The sequence below is a fragment of the Mya arenaria genome, chromosome 12, assembly GCF_026914265.1.
Source record: "Mya arenaria isolate MELC-2E11 chromosome 12, ASM2691426v1".
Taxonomy (NCBI): Eukaryota; Metazoa; Mollusca; class Bivalvia; order Myida; family Myidae; genus Mya; species Mya arenaria.
The window spans coordinates 66,185,696-66,210,037 of record NC_069133.1 but is presented as its reverse complement, the minus strand read 5'-3'; the positions used below and the strand labels follow the sequence as shown (position 1 = coordinate 66,210,037).

The window sequence follows — 24,342 nt, the reverse complement described above, 5'->3', positions numbered from 1 at the left end:
AAAAAATATATTTTTGAAATTTTAACTAATTGGGTCGTTATAAACGCAAACGATGGATACATTCAAACTTTGTTGAACGCAATCCGTACTTGCTATGGACACATGAGTAAATTAATGTTCGTTAAAGTGTTTCCATCGTTATTGACGAGAAAAACCGCAAATTAGATCGATTGATATGAAGCCCATCCATCCAAACGAACGTCAAAAGTGAATTTGAATCTGCGAGATTAGAGTACTTGAATTATAAATTATCAGACAGAAAGCTCATCAAGAAATCTTCTTTGAAGGCGAACAACATCAGCATGTTAACAAATACATCAATTGAAGAAACGTCTAGCAAAATATGTTGCAATAAAACCTTCTCCAACATAGCTTTACGGAACAAACGAAATCTATTAATTAACCATTTCAACCTTATTTTGCACGATATACAGCAATTACATAGCCTCATTATTGACAATTATCTGTTTTGGCTCTGATGCTAATAACGTGCTTCTTTTTATTTGCATACTGAAACCCCTTCATGACCCCCTTCATGGCCTATCCAATTTCTGTGTAGCAAATATTATTTAATAATTTTTAAAGTCTGCATTCTAAAAAATTACTCTATTTACTCCATATCATGATGTGCAAATTTGACGGTGAACATAAACATTCATTTCGTAGCGAGTACTTTGTCGATCTACATGATTTGGAAAAGTCGTCTATTTTTTCATAGACATTTCTGCCATAAACCCGAATTTATAATAGATGTGTGAATGGCTATCGTACTAAAATATATTTAGAGTACATTAGAGTACATTACAAATGTGAGTGAGTGACCGGACGTCATACTACAGCCTTTGACAAATATTCCATGTTAGTGAGCCGACGTCATGGTTACAGCCGTTGACCACTTTTAAAGTAAGTGAGCCGACAAGACAGGCGTTTAAAAAATATTTGTATGTACAATTATGTGAGGAGCTGTTAAAATGGTTCATATAGTTTATTGCCTGGTGCTTATTCGAATCGTTGTTATCACAATAAAATAAACATGTCCAATATAAGGTTTCGTACATTACATAGCGAATAAAAATAAGTCAGATAACCAAGGAATATACCTTACCCCTTGATTGAAAATTCTTGAACGTATATACGACTTTTATGAAGATTTATTCATTTACATCTACACAGGATCCATAATTTTAAACAGTAAAATTGATGAGTTTAAACAGTTTTAGAAATTATGCAAACTTCGCAATTAACAAACTGAATTGGCATCGCGTAAAAGGTCAAGTACGTAAAATCATAAACTTAAACAAAACAAAGAGCTGACTTGTATGTTAATGAAACACACATTGGATACTATATACAATTATGGCAGGTTTGAGCAAGATATGGATGCATGGTAGAATACACACGTCACTTAAACAAAGTAAACACAATCACAGTCATTAGCCTTTAGAACATTATAACCAAATGTCCCGCTTTTCGCATGTTGTTTAAAAATAATACACTTTAAAACAATAAACCGATAGTTCTTAATTTGCTTTATTTGGTGTTTGAAATTATATTTGTCCATTGCGATGACAGTTTCTTTCGAGTATGACATGTTGTTATTTTCGTAAATCAACAGTGTGCCGTTATTGATTTTAATCGGGTGAATCGGTCGATTTTAACAGATGCTGGAACATTAGACAAAATATAATACCATACACTAAGATAGTAAAAGAATTATTCGTATGTATTTACCAAATGATTGCGCCGTGGGTCTGCGACATTCCTGGTCAAATTATTATGGTAAATGCATTTCAAATTACCTAAATGATTCTATTATACATTTTACGTATATATGTCATTGATCAATTTGACAAAATATACAACATACAACTCATATAATTTAATTATATTAAAACAAATGCAAATCTGTATCGCTTTAATTCTTGATTATCAACATTACATATAGACAGCAGTTAAATTATCTTGGTTAAATTGGCATCTAAACACAAACTAGTGCACCCAGGCATTTCAGATATCTATTTGGTGTCTTTCTTCACCGAAATTCTGAACGCTCCGAGTGAGGCAAATGTTTGCGTCGGCGATTTTGTAGGGGACCTTGTTGAGGATTTTGGAGGTGATGTAGGCGGTGTTGGGGCCCTTTTCTTACACTCCTTCCGGTGTTTTGGTGATATTGGATTTTCACTGGTGGTTGACTGGACGTCACCAATTGAATTATATGTGTCGTCGGCGGCAGGTATGTCTTCGGGAATGTCTACAGTTGCTACTTTTTCTCTGGAAATATTTGCTGGGCTACCGCCGTCCGGAGTTGACCCTCTTTTTCTGAATTTCTCATCTGCTCGCTTTTTAAATCTGGTTGTTTCGTTTGATATGTTAGTTTTAATACCAGTAAACGCTTTGTCAGTCTTATGTTTGAACTTGGAAGTTTCATCAGTAATGTTTGTTCTTAGGTTAGTGAGACGTGCATCTGTCTTCTGCCTTAACCTGCTTGTTTCATCTTTGATATTGTTTTTCATACCTGATACTTTTTCCCGCGCATTTTTGCTTGCCTGGTTTACTTTATCACCTATCTTTCTTTTTGCCTCGCCCATTTTCTGCTTAGCCCTTTTGGACATACTGTTGAAAAACTCGATCGCGACATTGATACACATAGAAACCAATGACAACCCGACAAACATGTATATGGATGATATAATAAAAAACTTCTGATGTGCAGGTAAAACATCACCGAAGCCAATGGTTGAAAGCGACACAAATACAAAATAGAATGACTCTATAAATGTCCAGTCCTCCCATATCGTGTACATGGTCGCTCCCAGCATGATGTACACAAACAAGATACCAATCGCAATACTGATTGGAAGGTTAAACTCATCGTCCACCTCGTACCCATACACCACCTTGGAACTACTGCGACTGCGCTGCCCTGCCGCGGACGCGGCCGCCTCGTCGTCAAGACTTTGGAGGCTCTTTGCCTTCAGGCTATCCGTCTCTATTGCTTCAACGTGCGCCTGTTCTACGAGAGCAGGTGCGCTGGAGCTTCTCGTCTTCTTAAAGTCAGCCTTCGTAACCTGATTGTCACAAGTAGTTGGAAATAAGTGTTTTAAATATAAAATAATGTTATACAAACACTAGTAGCATATACACAGTCTAAACGGTCCTCTAGACATAGCGTACAATTAATTCAATGCGTTGAGCGTTTTAATAAAAAACACTATCAGTAGAAGACAAACAGTGCTACCTGATATTTATTCTGCAGCGTTGATCGGACCTTCCGGAAGTAGCCGGTGTAGTAGTACCTCCTAACGAACGCCCACAGGTATTTAAGACCGCGGGTGAACACTTTCCCCAGTTCCGCCAGCAGTAAGAGTGCCAGGGGGATCCCCACACTCGCATACACGATCGTTAACACACGCCCGATACCCGTTACGGGATAGATGTTCCCGTAACCTGGAAGACAGAACACATTGTTATTTTAAACAAAACTATAACCTAAACAGTGTTCATAATTTACTGCTCTAAGGGCAAACAATGCCCTGCAGAAGCGATACGCACACATGCTCGCCCGGTAGAAGCGACACGCACCGACACTCGCCCGGTAGAAGCGACACGCACCGACACTCGCCCGGTAGAAGCGACACGCACCGACGCTCGCTCGATAGATGCGACACACACCGACACTCGCCCGGAAGAAGCGACACGCACACACCCTCGCCTGGTTGATGCGACACGCACACACGCTCGCCCGATAGAAGCGACACGCACCAACACTCGCCCTGTTGAAGCTAAATTGAAGTTTCTGCAAGCCGAAAATGTAACAATGTGATCAGCATCAATAACATAAACCTTTTAAACACGTTAATGTAACCCTACCTCCACCCACCCTCATGCGAACTAACACACCGGGTAGACGTGTCCGTAGCACGATGATTGGTCTAAAAATGGCACATTATAAAAGGAAAACATTTGCGCATGTTCATGAGTGTTTCGGATTTTTTAAATGCATTGTTATTCAAAATAATATTTGTGTTCATTAGCACGTTTTACTTTAGTCCACTTTTTCTCTGTTTCATATGCTGAACACATTTCAAATGGTATTCAACTGAGATAACACTAATGTGTCCGTCTAAAAATAATTTATATTCTAATAATTATTTTCAATCTAACTAAGAAACGCCCTAAAGACCATTCATCTTAAAATACTCATAAAACTATTCCAGCAATTTATTCATACGATTGTTTCTATTGTTCATGATCGATATATTAGAAAAAAAGTAGTTCTTCTTTTTTTCTCGAAGTATATTTTAAAGACCTCCAGTATTTAAAATCGAAGCGGATCCAGGAATTGACGTAAGACGTACCTTTCGGTTCTGAGGGAGGGACGCATGCCAAAGGTTGCGCCCCTCCCTCAGAAGCGAAAGTGTATGGCATAAACAGTTTGCATGGGGAATTTGGGTTACTCCGTCAATTTTTTTTTTACAATTTGTAGTCAGGAAAGGTGAATTATAAGAGCGTATTTTATTATCCTTTTCTCTGAAAATGACATAAAATTATCATTATACTGTTAAATAGATTTAAAAATATCGGATATATATTTTGTGTTAAATTCTTCAAGGTACTACATTTCTGAAATGCATGTTACGCGTAAAATAACATTGCTTTTAAGTTTGCGGTATTTTTCTTCTCGTCATAGGCGCAGCTGAAACTGTATTTTTTTTTGTTAGTTATTACCAGAAAAAAATCATGTGATAAAAAGACACTCGTCATCGTATAATGCTATTTGTTTAGGCCTTACTGAAAGTTTTGCATTGTTTTTTGTTGATATCGTTTTAATACATAAAACTCGACGAGAGAAACAGAATTATGTTTCAAAACACGGTCTAACTTGTAATCTCGCTCAATGCTTGCACATTTTGCAGGAAAACAGTGTAGATATTACTTGGATATGCACTGGTTCTGATATGCCTTGAGCATTTGAAAACGTTCTCGGTTTATTGTTTGTGCTTTCATCTGTAACAAACCTGTTCATGCCACGTTTCTATAATATGATAAATTTGTTAGAAACAATATCAAAAGAAAAGAGTAAGAAATGTTATTAATAAGTAGATATTACAATTCCCGAGAAGCTTAACTTCTATACATGAGCGGAAAGCCTACGGTATTATTTGTATCATGTGTGAGGGTGTTTTCTATGTTTTCGTATATACATAAATCTCATATTGGAACTGTACCGAATAGGTAGACTGTAAAGCGTGTGGATAAATTACAATGCTAATCCCGTATACCACACGTGAGTTATTAAATGTTGTCATTGACAATGTTTGCTGTGCATATGGCACAGCATATTAAAAAAGCAACCATAAGCTGACGAATTATAACAAAACTAAAGCCTTTCAAATTGTTCATTTTTTCAGGCATTCATTTGTAGGAAAGAGGAACGGAGATGATTTCAATTTAAAACTAAAGCTAAAAGCAATCGCTAGCACTATATGAACAAGATAAAAAACATTAATTAACATAAAGGAAATTATTTTGTTAATCTAAAAAAGGTAGTTATTTCTCCCTTAAATATCCGAATATGCATAAGTAACGAAAAAAACAAAAAAACGAGAAAAAATATTTTTCTAACTGAAAACAAAAACATGCGGCCTTGTCTGAGAAAGTATACATATTATTTCCCAATCAAATACATCTTTGAATACACTACATGTACAATCAAAAGGACTAATTACATTATTGTATATAGAGCTGGTGTTTTGCATCTCATATCATAACGAGATAAGAAAACGGCATCAAATATTTCTAAGTAGAAACTATATCGCTTTGATATATCTTAGTTTCGTATCTGTAAAACTGGTAAGTTTGGATTTCTACTGCACATAGAATAAGCACATTTTGAACGTGTTCTGGTGTTTGAAAAAGTTTATGTCTTTCGCATTCTGTATACTATTTTTTTTATATATTTTTATTATGTTGTATCCAGTAATTACTTAGATGACTAGTTTAGCAATTATTGAGTGCTTGATAGTAAATAATTGATGCAAACATGTTCATTACATTTTCTTGTACACTTGGAACGTGACGTCACCACAATCTAGTTGACTAGCGGGTCCTTGTACTAGTCTAGAATAATAGACGTTCAAAACGGGATTCTTCTAATCCCTAAATGTCCAAACGGGTTGGTGATAAACCGAAGGCCTATTATAAAAAGAAGTGGTTTATGTTTGAAATAGTTGATAAAAAATGTATTAATATTTTACCATGTAACTGCAAAAAACAAGCATTAAATATATTAAAACGGGCTTTATTTGTAAAAAAGCATCCTATTCAGATCAACAAAGCTTCTTATGACAGGCGACACTATTGCATTGTGAACTGTGGGTGCACTTCATGCATAATCGTTATGTTTTGACAATATGGAATGAGTAAAACCCTAAAACTTACAATTGTATCAAATATAATTGTTATATAGCTTGTTTGATATAGTAATATGTTTTTTTTTACTTTTTTAGAAGTAATATGCTTTAACCTGAAATCCTAATAAGAATGTCAGTTTGTAAGGATTTGCCTTATATAATTATCGTTAAAAAATCCAATTACATGCTGTCTCTTATTAAAGAACTAATATTGAATTGGAATCATGTATTATCTATCATTTTGTTCTTTGTATCGAAATGCTAAAATTTAAGACAGTACAAGGCGCGAGAATTATTTTTATATAAAATAACCTGAACACTTATTACCTATAGTGGTGTAGACAGTCCATACGAAGAAAAGGCTGCCCCAATACGTCCACACCTCTACTGTGGAGTCCGTGGTCACATCATTCTTAATCGCCTCCCGGATCGCCTGATTCATAGTCCACTAACAGCTTGTTTGAGTCCGCCCTGAACTTGTTCACGTCTTTGACCTGATTCACTGACTGCAGTAATTGAGAAATTAGATTCTTTCTAATATCCGTAATGTTTGATTTGTATTTTTGTTCATGATATGATTCCACGGCCATAAATATGGCGGCGCCGAGCGCAGTGTATGCTATAAGAATGATGATAAGCCCAACCAGGGACCGCGCCGCCTTGTACACGGCCTGGGCAACTCTTCTAGTCTTTCCAAGGCATCCCTCGGGCTGGGTCAGCTTTTCCGAATAAATGGTGACGTCAGTGGCCAATGTGTCCGTACTTCCGGCCACTGATGCCGACAAATGGTCGTCGTCCGCGTCCATCGACTTTTCCGGTTTGTACAGGAGACGAGTGTCCTCTGAAAATATTTATGTGTAATTTGATTTGAAGCATTAATACCTTATCATTACAGAATATGTTCAGTTTTAATCCACTCTAATATTTTCCCTGTACCTTGTTTATTGTTATGAAACATTTATGTAAAATGAACAACCAAGTTAAACCATCAATCAACAGGCACGCACCAGATAATGGTCTAGTCTTTTGAATTAATAACAGAATCAATTCTTGATAATACAATCATGAAAGAATAATGCAACCGTAATATTTTGTATGAGTTTAAATTGTTATCGGATTTAATTTCACCGGAAATTCATTGACATTGTGCATTTTGATTTGAATGATTTTCTTTCGTTTCAAAGCTATGTAATATAGAAACAAATGATCAGCCCACGTACATTAAAGGTCGTAACTTTCCATTGTTATCTAATGTTTTGATAAAAATATGAAATATAAAATCCGATAATCTTATTTATATGAGAAAAAAAGATATTAAAAAACTGAAATGAAAGGATGTAGAAAACCTCAAGATGGTATATCAAAGATAGTTCATAAACACAAATTTCTTTGATATACTATCTATTAGATAAGATATTTCTTCCGATCATGTAACTAGACACGAACTATGAGTGTGAATAACATGAGCCATACTTAATGAGCGAGTGATGGCTGCATGGTGATGTGTATCATGGAAACAGGCTGGAAACCGCCAAGAATTTTCACCATTGGTTTTAAAGTACCTTTGAAATGTTTAGAGCGTTTTAATGCCATAAAATGTCTGGCCATATTAGTGTCAACATGTTTTCCCTTCAATTTACGTAATTGCCTTTTTCAATTTGTTGTGGAAAGCAATAAGTATAAATAGGTTAAAACAAAACACAAATAAACTCAAACAGCACTAGAAAATTCCAATCCAGATGGGACACTTTGGCAAGTACATAGTTCTGCTTTACCTAAAGTTCGTTCAACTACAAATAATGCTAGAACTCTCCTTATTTTTATGTTCTCATTACTTGACAAAAAATGATGTTCTCTAAATCCTCAGGACAAGATTACGTTTATTACGTATTTACATCGCCAGATTTCATAGAATCGGACATGTTAGGGGATCTACACTTGAAGAAACATTTCTAATTACGGAGCATTTGATCATGGCAACAACACTTGGACCCATAAACACATTTTCAGCTTATTTTTAGTTACAAAGACGAATTGAATACCGAAAAAAACAATGATGTTAGTAAGCGCTTGGTATGGTTCCTAATTAACCAATTAAGTCCAGATTACGACCTTGTCCGAACTTCATAACAATGAGACGGACGTGCACGAAAGTACGTCACTACTTATATTTTCTTGGAACAAATATTGTCTGACTCATAACGGCATAATTAGTGTTAGTATATTTTAATTACTTATAACAGCAATGGTTTCGTCTGCCTCACATTGACAAGAACTAAAGAGTAAGTTTCGAGAAATACCATCACTTCCACGTCTATTCTCATACATACATTTGCCAAGAACAGTTCGAATCCTGCCAATACAGCGCTATGTATAAAAACTTGACACTTTAAAGATAAAACAAAACTCATGTGTTTCATGTAGCAGACATTTCCGCAGGAAAAGCAACTACGTTTTTTTTCTACGTAATGAATGCAATGAAGTAAATGCAACCTTAATTACCTAAAAAGATTTTACGGCAAGCTTAATATAAAGAAATTTAATCACTTATTCCGTTGGCAAACTTTTAAACTTCGTCTAGGCGTAAACGCTTTGGTGGGCATTTAAACCTGCATTTAATTACGAATTGTAAAACTATTACAGAACATTACAAAGTATTGGTTTTGATTTTGAATATTTTCAAAATACAAGTCAACACCACCGTAACATCACACACATTATTGAAATTAATTTAAACCCATATCACCAGTGCATTGAAACAATGATAGCATTACTAGGATGAATGAGGGTACCAATACAAACTGGACGAGCTAAAACGGATCATGCGCTTGTTGTGATAAAACGGAACTGGTTTAAAAAAAATAACGAGTGAGGGTTTAATGAATGTAGGAATGTTTTTTCGTACATTAAAGCGAACTGCAACTTTGAATAGAATTGAACAAGTTTATTGCTTATATGAGAGCAATCATGACGAATGTGCAAAAGAGCCGAAAGAAAACTTTGTCAATTAGCTTACAAAAATATATGAGTAAAATATTGTCTTAGATAAATAAAATTGCTGATACAACTTGATGATAATCCGTTTTGTCACAAACCACCAGCTCTTTTTCATAATAAAGATGTTGTTCAGCGATAGGTTAATATAATTAATTCTACACTTACCACTTGTATCTATACCTTTCACACATATTATCTCCGAATGGTTTGGAATTTATACTTTGTATAACTTTGAAGTCTCAAAACTTCAACACGTTAAAAGCACTCGATAGTGCATTGTAGGATGATACTTTACGCCGGTAATTAGACACGCAGTCATTCGAAACACCAAGTTAAGATCTCAGATTACTTAGCAATATTGAGGCAGAATAATCAGAACACTATTAAAATCAATACGAAGGCTTCTAGCACAGCAGGTATGATCAGTTTTTTCTTATAAGACTATTTTACTGGCAGCCGCCTGAACGACTAAGTGTTATCGCGATACCAGCTAAACGATTTTGTGATATAACGGAATCAAACAAAATATTGTTTTACCAAATTAATATATATCCAGTTGATTGTAAAAGCAAAATAGTGTAATGTTTATCCTTTCTTCAAAAACACGTGTTATAAATTTGCCATCCGATGCTTATCTGCATTACTCATGCTGGTTCCGTCGAGATCGTTGAACAGTGTTGGCATGCTCAGCCGTATTCTCCTAGTCACTGCGCTACCCTGGGAAGTCCCGAAGAAATAAATATTTTCGCATCGAACATTTATATGCTTGTCATTAGTTCTTCGCTGAAGCCAAGTAAGAGAAACAAATCAGATAGACTTGTCAATGAAGCCTCTTACATTTCTCATCTGTAAAAACAATCCCAGATTGAAACGAGCTTTCTCATCTAACGGCTTAATCATTATGGCTTCAGTAAAGGTAGTGAAGGTATATAAACGTATTTGCAAATGAACTGTGAATAATTTTACATCAAGAAAATATCTTCTTCGTAAGCTTGTTAATTAAGTTAAAACTGTGTTATAGTATGCTTTATTTTGAAACAATACTTACGTGAAGAACTACAAGTTATAACAACATTTATTTCTCCCGTTAGCAAGATGTGACACCAGAATGTGGTGTTGTTTAGTGTGTGTGTGTGTGTGTGTGCGTGTGTGCGTGTGTGCGTGCGTGCGTGTGTGCGTGTGCGTGTGCGTGTGGGGGGGGGGTGTTGAATCGGAAAAAACACTCCTGTGTCCGGCTTATTCACTAATCAAACTCTTATTCGACTTAACCTGTCGCCAAATTAATTTATTCCCTTAGCGCGATATCGGTGTGGTTTGCTCATAGCAGAATATGCATTATTAATTTGCATTGATGATATTATCGCCATGACGGTATCATATTTTACGTAATCATTTTGCATATTAGATTTGCTGGCACCCAAGTGGTTATTGAAGGAAGCTTGAACTATGTTTTATATGTTGAGTTCATAATATGTTCATAATACTACATATGATATAAAGATAATATGTGGTTAGTCAACTGCAAAATAACTCAATAGTATGACCAGCCAATCCCTTTATCTACTTTTTTTAAACTACAGTAGGAAGCCCTTTAGGTCTCTTTAATTTAGATTGGAAAACATCTTGGAGAAATGTTCATATACATCAGGATACCGATCCACATGCCTCCAATATCAGGTAGCCCGTGCCTTGGTAATACTCTGCTTTTTTCATACACTTGAATGACAATGGAATGTGTCGAGGTGTTCATTATTCAATTTATTGCAATATTCTTATACGAGAGAAATTAAACGTACTACTTTTAAATCTCCTCTGAGGACACCATTACATTTCCGCTGTAAAGTATTTTTTTACTCATATTGGAAAGCGGTCTTCTGGGAAATCTAATACATCCATCATGCATTAAGCATCCAAAGGTCTAACATAAAACCCTAATCCTAAATACATTTGTAAATATCCGTTAAACACACAAATCATATAACAACTATACACAGCTTTATGAGCCCTAAAGGACAATAACAATACTGCTGAATAATTCGTACATACAACTTGTTTTCTAATGAGCCGTGTCGGATCCATATATTATCAATTAGCATGAACGTAGCGACCCGATAGTATCCACGTTTTTACAAGATTCTACTAGAGCTCTTGGATAATACATTAGCAGACACGAGAAAAACAGTGAAGTGTCTTACCACTAGACAACGGATTTGCCGCTATAGGTGATGAACACTTGTAATTGGCAAGAGCATGTCACTTTTCACTGATCTGTTTTACCCGCATACCTTGTGTATACTACCAAGATCAGTAAATAGCCCAGTTGCGAAGAAGCCGTTTTGCACCAACGTCCTTTAATGTACTTTGTTTGCAACGATGCAGTTTTGTGCTTTATCACATTATCGTACGAAATACATTTTACCACCAATCTAGGAAGTCTCTGGGATTCCGTCCGTGTTTTTTTAATTAGAATACGATCAAATGATCGGAGCAAAAATCTTTGCATGTTTCTGTCGGGCCCGAGGTAGAGGCATTATCATAAATGATATATAAATTGAAAAGAAAGTCAAATGGGCTCGAAAGTTCTAATCACAAGGTGAAACGAATGTTTCATTGAGCCCTGCTGTATGTTCATACAGTGATATTATTTCTAGAACATTCCTAAGGTTAATGGCCGGAATAAAATCCTTTTTTACAATCATTGTCAGGAAATATGTCATAATAATATTTTGTCTGAATGGATGGAATATTATCATTACTCTCTGCATTTACACAGAACTTACTGACGTCACACAATGTTTCCGTATTGCGGTTCATTGGCAGATTAAACTATCTGGTCATTACATGGTCTTTTAAGTCCGAATCCCAAGTCTTAACTATTCAATGTTTTTACCGTCTAATTTATTGTCAATTTTCTAGGGATAAAACCAACTTCACAACTACACCACATTACACTTATATGCCAATTGAACGTAGTATTTATTATCTATTTGATCAGCGGCGTCGTCAATGTCGTCACTAGTTTCGACGTAAAATACAATTAAATACAATTAACGGCAATAAAATGTCACTTGGTCTATAAGAAGCATAATTGTTCTACTATCCCGATGATGTTGCGATCTTCGTCCTATGAATAAAATTTAATGATGCGCAATCCATGAAATGTATTCTCCAGGCAAATCTGTAAAATCCTCTCCGTAGATCATTCTCACACTACTTTACATATACCAGATCTTTTCCAGAAAATTGACCTATCATTCTTTTTGCTTAATTACCAAGAAGGTTAAATTAACACGGAGCCGCCTGAATTCTTACTGTTTTGCTGTAATTATATTTTATCATATTTACAGGCTAGTTTTTTTTTCTGTTATTCATTTGTTTAGTGCTTGTTGGAACAGTTCCAAATGAGTATACTTGTATTATTACAATACCATCGTTTACATTAATTTTGAGAATAATTAAAAAGTGCAAGTAGCTTTTCCCATCGCCGATACACTTCATACGAACAATACGACCAAGAGCGTCTTACTTACTTCCAAGGTTAACATGTCTCTGGTTTATGGGCAATGCAGTCAATACTTATATGAATAAATACATAAAGATTGTTGCAAAAGCGGATAGGGTTGGCTAACGGACCATTCGGTCATTGTTGATGACACATACAGCCCCGATAAGAAGACCTTACGGCTCAGATTTGAAAACCATACTCATCGTAGGAAAGGACGATACGACTCAGATTAAGCGACAAAATACGACCTAGGTTTAAAACCATTGAACAAAGGCGAAATTGTAATTATTATAACTAATTCGTATTTGATACTGTTCGTTAGTTAAATACATTGAATAAGCTACGCTTAATATCGTTACAGTGATACGGTGTTCTATAACGTGAATGTTTTTAAGAAAAAATGTGAGAAAAATGTTGATAAAATATATGTTGAAAATGATTATTAATGATCTCTCTGTTTTGAAGTTAACCTAGACTCCCCTGACCAGATTGCAGTACTTGTTATTACTAAACAAGAATGCATTTACATTTTGGCTATGAAAAAGAGGAGGCTCGTAAAGTTGGTGCCAATAAATGTCATCATTACAGGTACATGTAACTTGAACTGTAATAACATTCAAAGTATACTTGATAAAGTGCATATAATTGAAGGTCGACTTACGAACAGAATTCTGAAAGTATTCACGGTGTCAAAGCGGTATTTCACTGTTATAAGTATTTTATATGCATTTTTTGGTAACTGTTGAAGGCCAATTTTTGAACCGATATACTCCCGACGCTTGCCAAATGCCAACTTGACAGCAATAATTTTATTTGCATTGAGAAACAAGAGCATACCTCAAAATAAATAAATATTCATGGAAACGTTTATTTTATAGGTTTTTCTAATTTCATTTTGAAATTTCGGTAGTTTTTACTATCAATAGAAATAATTTAGGCTGTAATATAAGTTTAATCTTTAATTGTACAGCTTCATAATAAGTATCGTCGGCAACCACGGTTTTCATACCGTTCATTCGGTAATACTAGTGTACCGGGGATCCGACAATGCATAATAAGTGCCCTCTTCAGTTTATAAGCGGCTAGGATGGTTCAGATGTTAAACAGATTCGTTATCAATCAACCTGGTATTTTAATTTGCACAGTTAAAGAAGGATATGTATTTATAATAAACCATTGATTCTGTTTTTAAATGAGTGCATCAAACTGAGACGTTTTTCAACGCAAGAAGTGAGATAAGAGTTTCTGATATTAATTCAAGTTTAGTTTTTCGCATTATTATTGATCATTTGAAACGAATATCATGTCCTTAAATCGTCTGTTTGTGTTGCTTTGTAGACATATATATCATTATCGACAGCGAAAAATCGACGTAGGACAAGCTTAAACAGACACAATGACCTCGGAAAATACACTTAGACAGATTTTAGATTCCAAGCTGTTTTATGTCCAGCAATAACAACCTGAGGTATTGGTATATGGGTACAAACAGAGCATAACAATGCACCACAACATTTGGTTTATCTGAGTTATTCATAGATTGAACAGAAGACACGACTGCGAACTTATGAAACAGAGAAAATGTCATTCTAGATAAATCCTCAAAAACTTCTGTCTTTATATTTTAATAGTTAAGTATAATTCATTTACCAGTGTCTCTGGCTGACATAGTCTTGTACATCGCATATAATTACGACTTTGATTCAATGTCCTAGTTAACCCGTTCAGGAAACATCTGCGTTTGGCGTTGGGCTCCAACCATACTTATAAAACACCTCCTTAACCCCGATATATCAAGCTTACACTTAACCACAATTTTTACAACAATACAAATTTGAGTCGCACCTCACCGTTAGAATGTTGCCTCAATCATGTTCTATGTGTCGCAGTTTTTATCTTTAATGTCAAACAGCAGGTGGTCTCAAGAAGATATGACGTAAAAGTATCTTGTTAGACGTTCAAATATGTTACCAAAACAAAAAAGGTAATTGCGCGATGGATAACTGTAAAATCACGTATGTGTTTGGTACAACACTTCAATTATGCAACGAATACTCTCGGCGATCTCTACTGTCGTTCTGTTTAAACATGTAATAACTTGTGACTGAAAGGACATAAAAAAGGAATATTGTAGAAAAAGATAAACGTCTTGGATGGTTAGATGTCAAGGGTCTGTTATATATAGAGAGAAAAAAACAAAATGAATGTACTGATTTACAGAAATGATATGTTTATACATTTTTTGAATATTATAGTTTCGTTAAAAGACACGTTATTTTTCTTTAAATTGAAAACATGATATCTTGGTATCTGACAATCATAACATGGAACAATAAACGCATTAATAACAACGGTAGCAAGCTTTATTACGGAGATTGGTATAATAAAGGTGTACAATTCATACAACACATATTTGATAATCGTTCAAAAGACTTTTACAAATATTCAATTAGATATTTACACAATATAAAAAAATAATGATTACCTAAAATATTATCAACTAACAGTCTGTTTGCCACAGTCAATGAAAGATTAAATGAGAGCTGCCATGCCAATAAATGACTCTCAAGACACGCTAAAACACAAGATCGAAACAAGCAAAGTAAAACCTAACACATTGTTATACTCAATCCAACTTTATAAAGAAACTTACAGCAAAATAGATGAAAAATGGAAACGGGTCATACCAGATGAACATATAGATAAAACTTTATGGAAATCAATCTACACTTCTTACTACAGATGCACCAATGATGTTACCCTTAGAAGTTTTTAATACAAAATTATAAACAGAATTATACCTACTAACAAATTCTTATACAAGTGTGGAATCTCAAATTCAAGTTTATGTGATTTTTGCGGGAAATACATCGAAACACAGGAACATATATTCTGGGAATGTAGAATTATACAAAATCTGTGGTTTCAATTAAAAAAAAGAATAATTGATCATAATCCAAATTAGATCAATTTAAACTTAAAAACCATAGGGTTTGGCATCTTTGAACAATTACAACATAACACAATAATTAACATTTTAATACTGCTAATGAAGTTTTTTTTTATATTTTGAATGAAAAACAGAAACACTTTACCAACATTTAAATTATTTTTGAACTATATAAAACTTAGAGAAAAAATAGAGCGCGAAACAGTTCTAGTCGACAACAAAATAAACTTCCATGAAAAAAATGGCATCTGCTGAAAAACTAAATAAATGCATAAATATCTCCTTTCTATCCTTTCTATCCGTTCTACCCTTCTCCCATATTATCTTCTTACTCTCATTTCTTAATATTATTAATAATAAATATTGAATGATTAAATAACTGCTAACTGCTCTGGCAGTCACATATGTAGACCCTTTTGTACAATATGTTTTTGCATGTGATATCACTCATACACCAATACTTAAAAAAAATATTTTTTGGTAATACAAATAACAAATACACTATATAAATGTCTCAATGATATGTATATATATATATATATATATATATATATATATATATATATATATATATATATATATATATATATATATATATATATATATATATATATATATATATATTTGCAATGTGCTGTGTTGTAAAATATTTGTTTATATTGAATAATAGAAAACACAAAAAGCACACAAAAAACCAACAATCATAGCCGGCAAGCTTTATATGACAGACCGAGGTGTTCCGTTTGGCTATTGCCTGAACTCAAAACATAATATTACCTCAAGATTGCATACAATTGAAATTGCTAAAATCATTACATAACAATAGTAACTTTTCTCTTTTAGAACTGTAAACCATATTAAAAGAAATCGGAAGGATATAGCGAATATGGAGAAAATGCAGAACATAACATTGAAAACATGTGTAACAGATATAACATGACGAGAACATTCGAATTTCTTATCGACTCTAACCTACCGCTCTTAACATTCGAGCTTTGTATCGACTCTAACTTACCAACCTAAACATTTGAACATCCTACCGTCTTTAACGTACCACACCAAATAATATGCATTTCGCACAATTGGGATTAAAAGTATGATTGAATTCATATGCACGGATCCATTCCCTTTTACCTATTGAACCATAGCGAAATAATTGAACAAATAAACAACTTTATAAGCAATTCTACACATCTATAATATTTTCACTCAATTCGTGCAGCAAATGAGTTTTCAAATCAGTCATGCAGCATCCGTGCACCATCAATTAGCACGAAAGAAGCAACTCATTTCACGCAGATGGTTCCTACATCTGTCGAGACTGAAATATCATAGATCTTTGATGAGCAGATAGTAAACAAGACAATATGATATGATATGACTTCTTGCATGGTTAATATACTATCAGAAAAGAAGTTGCGTACGATCACACTGTTTACTAACATATCAATTAAGGGAAGGCAAGATTAGCACAATTGACATTGATTTGTATTTGTGGTATAATACAAAAATATGGTTAACACACAAATTAGTGTTTTTATGATGACTATAGGATAATTGTGCAATAACATAGGAAACTATGAAACCCAGTTTGAATAGACCCAGTGAACCCACCAGAAATTACCTGGCCAGGTTGTAAAGCCCGAACAGTTAAATGTCTGAGCATCTCAATCCTCAATAGCAATTACATGAAAAAACAACATTAGTACTGGGTTTCTCATAACTAACAATTATTTCATCGAATTATGACGAGAAGACATTTGTGAGAAGGTAAAATCCCCAGAACTAGATTTCTCATGCAATGAATAAACAAAGCACTAATTTACAATACGTACATAGACTCTCATTTCGTTGAAATTATAAATAGTATGATAGTGCAATGAGTGTATTCAATTCATCGTTCACAAGCAGAATGTTTAGAACAGTTTTATAAGGATTGATTATTCAGGCTTAGACAATACACTACATATTACATTAACATTAATGCTCCGGAAATTGTGTTGAAATCAGTAAAACAGTACTTCTTGTCAAATAGTGTTGTACTTTACTTACGAAACAAGTCATGCTGGCGACAAGGAACAGTATTATTGTGTTTGACTTGCTGGTGTTGTTTTCAAGCCTATTCTAGTCAAAAGATATTAACTAAGCCGGAACCGAAGTTAATGGTTTGCATTTATTAACAAACCTTTTAATAGTATTTTTTATTGAATCATTACCGGAAGCTTTGATAATATCATCGATAGTATTGTTTCCTGTGAGATAAAACAAGCCTTTGTCATATGTTATTGTAACATTGACGCGAACTCCAGGTGCTGCTTTTCCATGGGTAAACACCGAAACAAATAATGCAGGATTGAACACCTCTAAGCAAAGAAGGTTCAGCAATTTTACAGCCTTGCTCTTATCATTTATCTTGTGAAGGACGTATCAATTGTCTTCTTGTAAACCTTCTTCGAAAACTAATAGGTTTGTTGAATCATATACGATGGCAAATGTTGAAGCCCCTGGATCAGCACTGTAGATTGATTCGGTATCTTAAAGTAGACGCCGTATATTTTATTGGTCGCAACTGGATTTGTAATTCATGGTTTCAATTTTTTCTTTTTGTTACCTTGATATAAGGGACGTTCAATATGTAATGTTCCTTAACTTGGTTTGTCTGTATAAGTCGTTTTAATGGTTTTCTTTACCAGTGCCTCGGAAAAAAATGGTGAATATGAATTAGCACCGTCTGGATATTTTGAAATATTTTACGATGGGGAATCGTGATACCTTTTTATTAATCCCATCAAATTCCAATGCGTCAGGTTTTTCCTGCAATACTTTGCATTTGGAAACGTAGTTTTAACTGTTTATAAATCATCAACCTATTTATGTGCTTGAATTGATCATTGACATTGACTGTAAATATTAATAACTTTTTGATAATTGTATGTGCGAAAAAAAAATTGAAGCGCCCTTACAATTGCCACCAAGTTAAAATCTTGAATATCGTTTTTTTTATTAGGTTATGCAATTATAAAAACAACAATTCCATGCCATATTAATGAATGCGAAAAATATCTTGCTGAAATTGAAACTAATAATTTACGCAAACAATTTTCTTTCAGTATGTTATCTGTTCACAGGTTAAAATTGAAGCCGGAAATTAAACTGGTATTGCGAAAGAAAACAGACTATGCAAATGCTGTAACAATAATCTGATTGAAAATGAATACCATTGTTTATTATGCTGTAGTAAATTGAGACACTTACGCTTAAATACCTAGGTAAAATATATTGGCCAACTTTAGATATGTTTAAAAGACTTATGTTAAGCAAAAGAAAAACTTCATTAAAAAGCCATAAATTTAAGAATTATTGTCGTTGTACAATAACAATGATCCTTGTAATAACAATATGAATCTTTGTTTATTTTGCTCTAAAAGTTCAACAACTTGTATTGTTATATATTATTAAATAATGTCTATGTTCTTATTCCGTAGTTCTCTATAGTTGATATTATGTCATTTCCATATTTATGTTGTTAATGGCCAATGACTATTTTATGCCGATGTGCGAATACACTCTGGAACATTGGATGATATGCTTAAGTTATGTGTGGATACAATTGCCAATTATTAATTTATCGTTTGAAGCATGTTATTACGTTTCATGGAATAATAGTTAACCAGTATATGCATGACATAAACAGTGATCGCATATTCAAACTAAAACCTAACCATGAATATACAATACTACAGTTTTCTGCTTATATAAATCCTTTTTTAAATCTTATTATTATTTGTCAATCATATTAAACCCTTGTTAAAATCTGCGGATAGCATTTCAACGTTTAAACATTTGAATTTAATTAATATTCTTAAGAAATAATATGTCTTATATTTGAATTTATAAACAAAATTGTACCTGATAAACAAACCATTAATATTTCGTTCAACAAAAATGTTTGTTTTCATAGAATTTATAGAGAATATTTGTTGATTTCTTGTAAGATAGTATTTTATTTCAAGATTTATATAAATTTTCATAATACTTTTCTATAAAATGGAATACCATCTTGCACTAAAATAAAATTTTATTGTTCATATTTTGTTTGTTTTTTTGAGGATAATTATTTGTTTTTGCTAAAAGTACACGCCTTTGTGCGACCTCCCGTCCACAATGCACTTTGAAACTAACAAGCTTTTCACAAAATATGTTTAGAACAGTGGATTGACTTATAATTGAATATTAAAACTAAAACAGAATATAATTTGCAAACAAATACATTACTTTGAAGGCGCAAGAATAATCTGTAAGACCTCTTGATAGTTTAAGCTTGACGGCCATGAAGAGACAAGAGTGAAATAACGAGCTCAGCTAGTTTGTTTGATGGGATAAGACCATTTCCATGACAATTTCACGCAGTTGAAACATCATTTTTGCGAAGAAATATTTCAAACGTTCAGATGATGTATGTGGGGTATTTTTTTTAATTGATAGTTTCAAGCGTAGATTTAACCGTAATATTATACTCATAGGTAAGACAAGTTTCTAAAAATTTAAAGGATGATAAAACATTTTATTTATGATGAAGCATGTTTTGTTTTCGTTTGAAACAATGAGCCAAATGGACCATACACTATATTATTCAGGTCAAAGAAAATGTTGAAACATGCTTAGGATTGTCATTTTAAACGCTATAGTTTGTTTATTTACCAACAAATTAGTAATAACATATAAATATACAATCCATAAAATATTGAATATCTTAATCAGTCGTTACTGCGATTTGGCTTATGCTGTTTAGAAGTGTGGTATTCATGACCAATAAAAGAAGAGTTACGATAATTGGCAAAAAAGTAGTTCTAACCCAGCAAATACATACCGTGAGGTGTTAATGTTATGGCATGCTAAAGTTATTGTACAACTGTATCACAAGGTTGTCAGAACGCTACCGCCTAAATATATTTGTAAGCTTACCTACAGCGTTATTTTGCAAGATTGTCCCGACTATATGACAACCTTGTATGAAGGTTGTGTTTTGGTTTCCAAAAGTAACATTGTTACAACGTGAAGAAAACCTTAAGATTATAACGTCGTGACAACGTTATTTATAGAATAAGACATGGCTTAAACCCTCGGGCAAATATTCCGTCCACTTGGGCAATTATCAACCAAAAGCTATGGTCAACCATGTATTATATTGTATAATACATATGTTTTGTCATTTGTCAATGATTTCAAATAAATTTAAAAGTATGATTTTGTGGAATAATGAAGGATATGTCATATAATTAGCATCTAGTCTGAAAGTCTTAAAAATGAGATATAACAAAATGGTATTAAATGGCGATAGCTTCGAAAAATAACGAGTGACTGGAAATCAAAATAGCAAATCTTTTCGTATGCGTTTTCAGAATAAGTCTGCAAATTTTCAATTCTTCAAATATTTCCTGTTTTACATCGGCTGATTGTGATGTTCATTTCAATAGGTGAGCACAGCTAGAGTCAATCAATCCTAGGAGCAGTTTCATAAGGATCTCGGCTTGAATGACCCTAGCCATTATGCTTGAATAATTAACATTTCTCAGCGAATAAATTAAAACAAAACGTTTCAACAAAACATTTGTTTGTCTCACTGCTTTATGGCCTTTACCGAATGTAAACATCCGGTGCGGTTTCGGGTAGTACTCGTTACTGAAACACGGAAGGTGTCATTGTTGGTAAAACTAATTTCACTTTTCTTGCACCGATAGCTCCATTTTAATCACTTTAAAACTTTAATAATGTTTAAATGTTTGCCTGTCAAATATACGGCGGCCATTTTTATTTTCGTGAAAATGACGTCAGTGTGCACGTTTTCGTCTTCGTCAGGCAATTACGCCATAATCGCCATGAGGTGCCGTGAAAATCTCACGGGCGGAGACGACAATCATTACTGCGGGAACGAAGGGAACGAATTTCTTTAGTAAAATGTTACTATTTACAGTAACATGTGTATTATGACATATCATTAAGACTACGTGAAATGTAACGTTGCTACTACGTTGTCACAACGGTATGAGTTTGCTAAGTTAAAGTTACTATATTTACTGCAGTTAAAACTGATTTAAATCTCTGAAAACACTTCATATATCATGTTTTAATCCAAACACTTAGTAACGGAAACAATAACGTAGACTGCCTCACATATTGAACGTCCGTCGTACACTTACTCACACTCAAAAGTTAGAATAAAGGGACTTGTTGTCGTTTAATTGAATTAGACATTGAAACGTAGATTTAAAATGACAACAAATGTAGTTGTAACAATGACAAAACATCATAACATGTTCAAATAAGAGCTCCATTGTAAATCGATATCGGAAAATACGACATTGAATGTTCTATTGTGCCGTTAGTATTAGTAACGTTATCAAGAGTGAATTATTTTAGGCATACTTATTTGAACAACGATTGTCATACAAGATTTTACAATATTATTGAAATCATCTCGTTTGTATGATGTTACTCTAGCGTAACATCTTGTGTTAAACATACAAACAATTATGTCCAATGTATCTGCCAGTTGATGTTATGTATTTGCTCATAAAAGTAAGTACAACTACTCAATTAGAACAACTTAAACACTTTTGCCAAAATTTAATATGTTTACTATACCCTTTCTAAAGGCTTCATTTATCCGCAAATGTTGAAGAAACGTAATTAAAAATAAAATAGTGTTTTGCTTAAATATTCCTTTTTTTAAAATTGAGCATCGGTCTGTAGCTATTTGATTTTTGTTTTGAATAAATTGATAACTGTGATATGAATCAATTTAAAAACCCCCAAATAAGATGAAATAGCTTTGTCAGCACCATAATATTTGGGGACTAAAACTCTCCTCGTTGAAACATAAAGCGTTCCCTTTTATCAATTGCATAATTTTAAGCAGAGGAATCGCCGTACAATCATACGTTTTTCTATGGTTTTATGATCGAATGCAAGTCACAGCATACACCACTTCCTAGGTGACGAAGGACAACCTGTTTCAAGAGACTAGTCATCAAGACAATTTTTTTGAAAAATCTTGAGTACAACTGCATTATGCGTCTCAGCTGATTAAAAATCCGTAACATTTACATCTAGACATGTAGAGCAAGTGAACAGTTCGGCTCTTTTATTGCATGGTTATAGGAAGACTACTCAAAATTATGACATGCACTACCGTTTTATGCAGCTGTTAACATATATTGGCATGCACAAATGAAAATAAATACAAGGCAATACTATCTTCGATCTTGGTTCTTATACCTGTATTTGACAAAGCAAAAAAAGAAACAAAAATATATGTTCATGGTGTCTCCAACCTGCTGCTGTAGTCAAGGAGGTCATTACCGTCACCAGTAGAAACAGTCGCCATAGCTAAACGTATCCTCGTTTAAGCTGATTTTCACACATTATATTACATTAAAAGTACAATCTGATTGTTTGTTAAAAAACAGCACAGCTGCATGAACAACGTGAAAGTGTTTTATCTGAGTACACCACTTAAACTGACGGGAAGTTCGTATGATGTAGGCGTGCAATACATTGCGTTAAAACTACTTTAACCTGCTTGCGTTGTTTGCACTAAGAAAACAAAAAAGTTTTACATCGAATGCACTTGGAGGAATGGTAGTGGATAACTCGTCGTAATGACATGAGTCAGAATAATACAATGGGATTTACTTTTTTACAAATGTACGTCGAAAATGTCTATTGTATTTGTATTGTATATATATATATATATATATATATATATATATATATATATATATATATATATATATATATATATATATATATATATATATATATATATATATATTGAAAACACTTCCCTATCGCCATGCAAGTTCTAAAATCTTTATAAAAGAGAGAAGTCCTGTATTCTTTCTAAAACAACTCACACATTTTTGCTATACATCGATTATATTATATAAAGATACAGCCGGTTCACTGTCTTATCGATTCATTCAAGGCGGCCTATCGAACGGATCAGACACACATAATAAGTTCGTTTTGCACCGATAGGCATGTTCATAGATGAGCAATAATTATGCACTGTTTTTCTGACACCCTTATTAATAATTAAACTATGAAACATTCTTCCATGATTGCGAGTAACGCAGCGTAATCAAGGTTCAAGTTTTATATGTCTGCTGACTTGCATAAACAATCACGCTTATGACATCATTTCTTTTCATGAAAAAGGTTTACTCATCTGATGCGCTCTCATTATGCTTATATGAGAAACAAATTGTTTTATGTCCAACAATAACAACCTCATGTATAGGTATATGAGTACAAATATAACGTAACAATGCACCACACAATTTGGTTTATCTGAGTTATTCTTGACTGAAGAGAAGACAGTTGCGTGAACGCGAAATCCCCCATACTTAATATTTTGTCAAACAGTGACTAACGAATCATCTTATTTCAGTATGTTTAAAGTTAAGCAATACACG

At 33.6% G+C, this 24,342-nt stretch overlaps 1 pseudogene; it reads right to left on the bottom strand.

Moving 5' to 3' along the window:
• Positions 1-1,902: 1,902 nt before the first annotated feature.
• On the bottom strand, positions 1,903-23,331 carry LOC128211991 (uncoordinated protein 58-like; annotated as a pseudogene).
• Between the last annotated feature and the right edge of the window lie 1,011 nt (positions 23,332-24,342).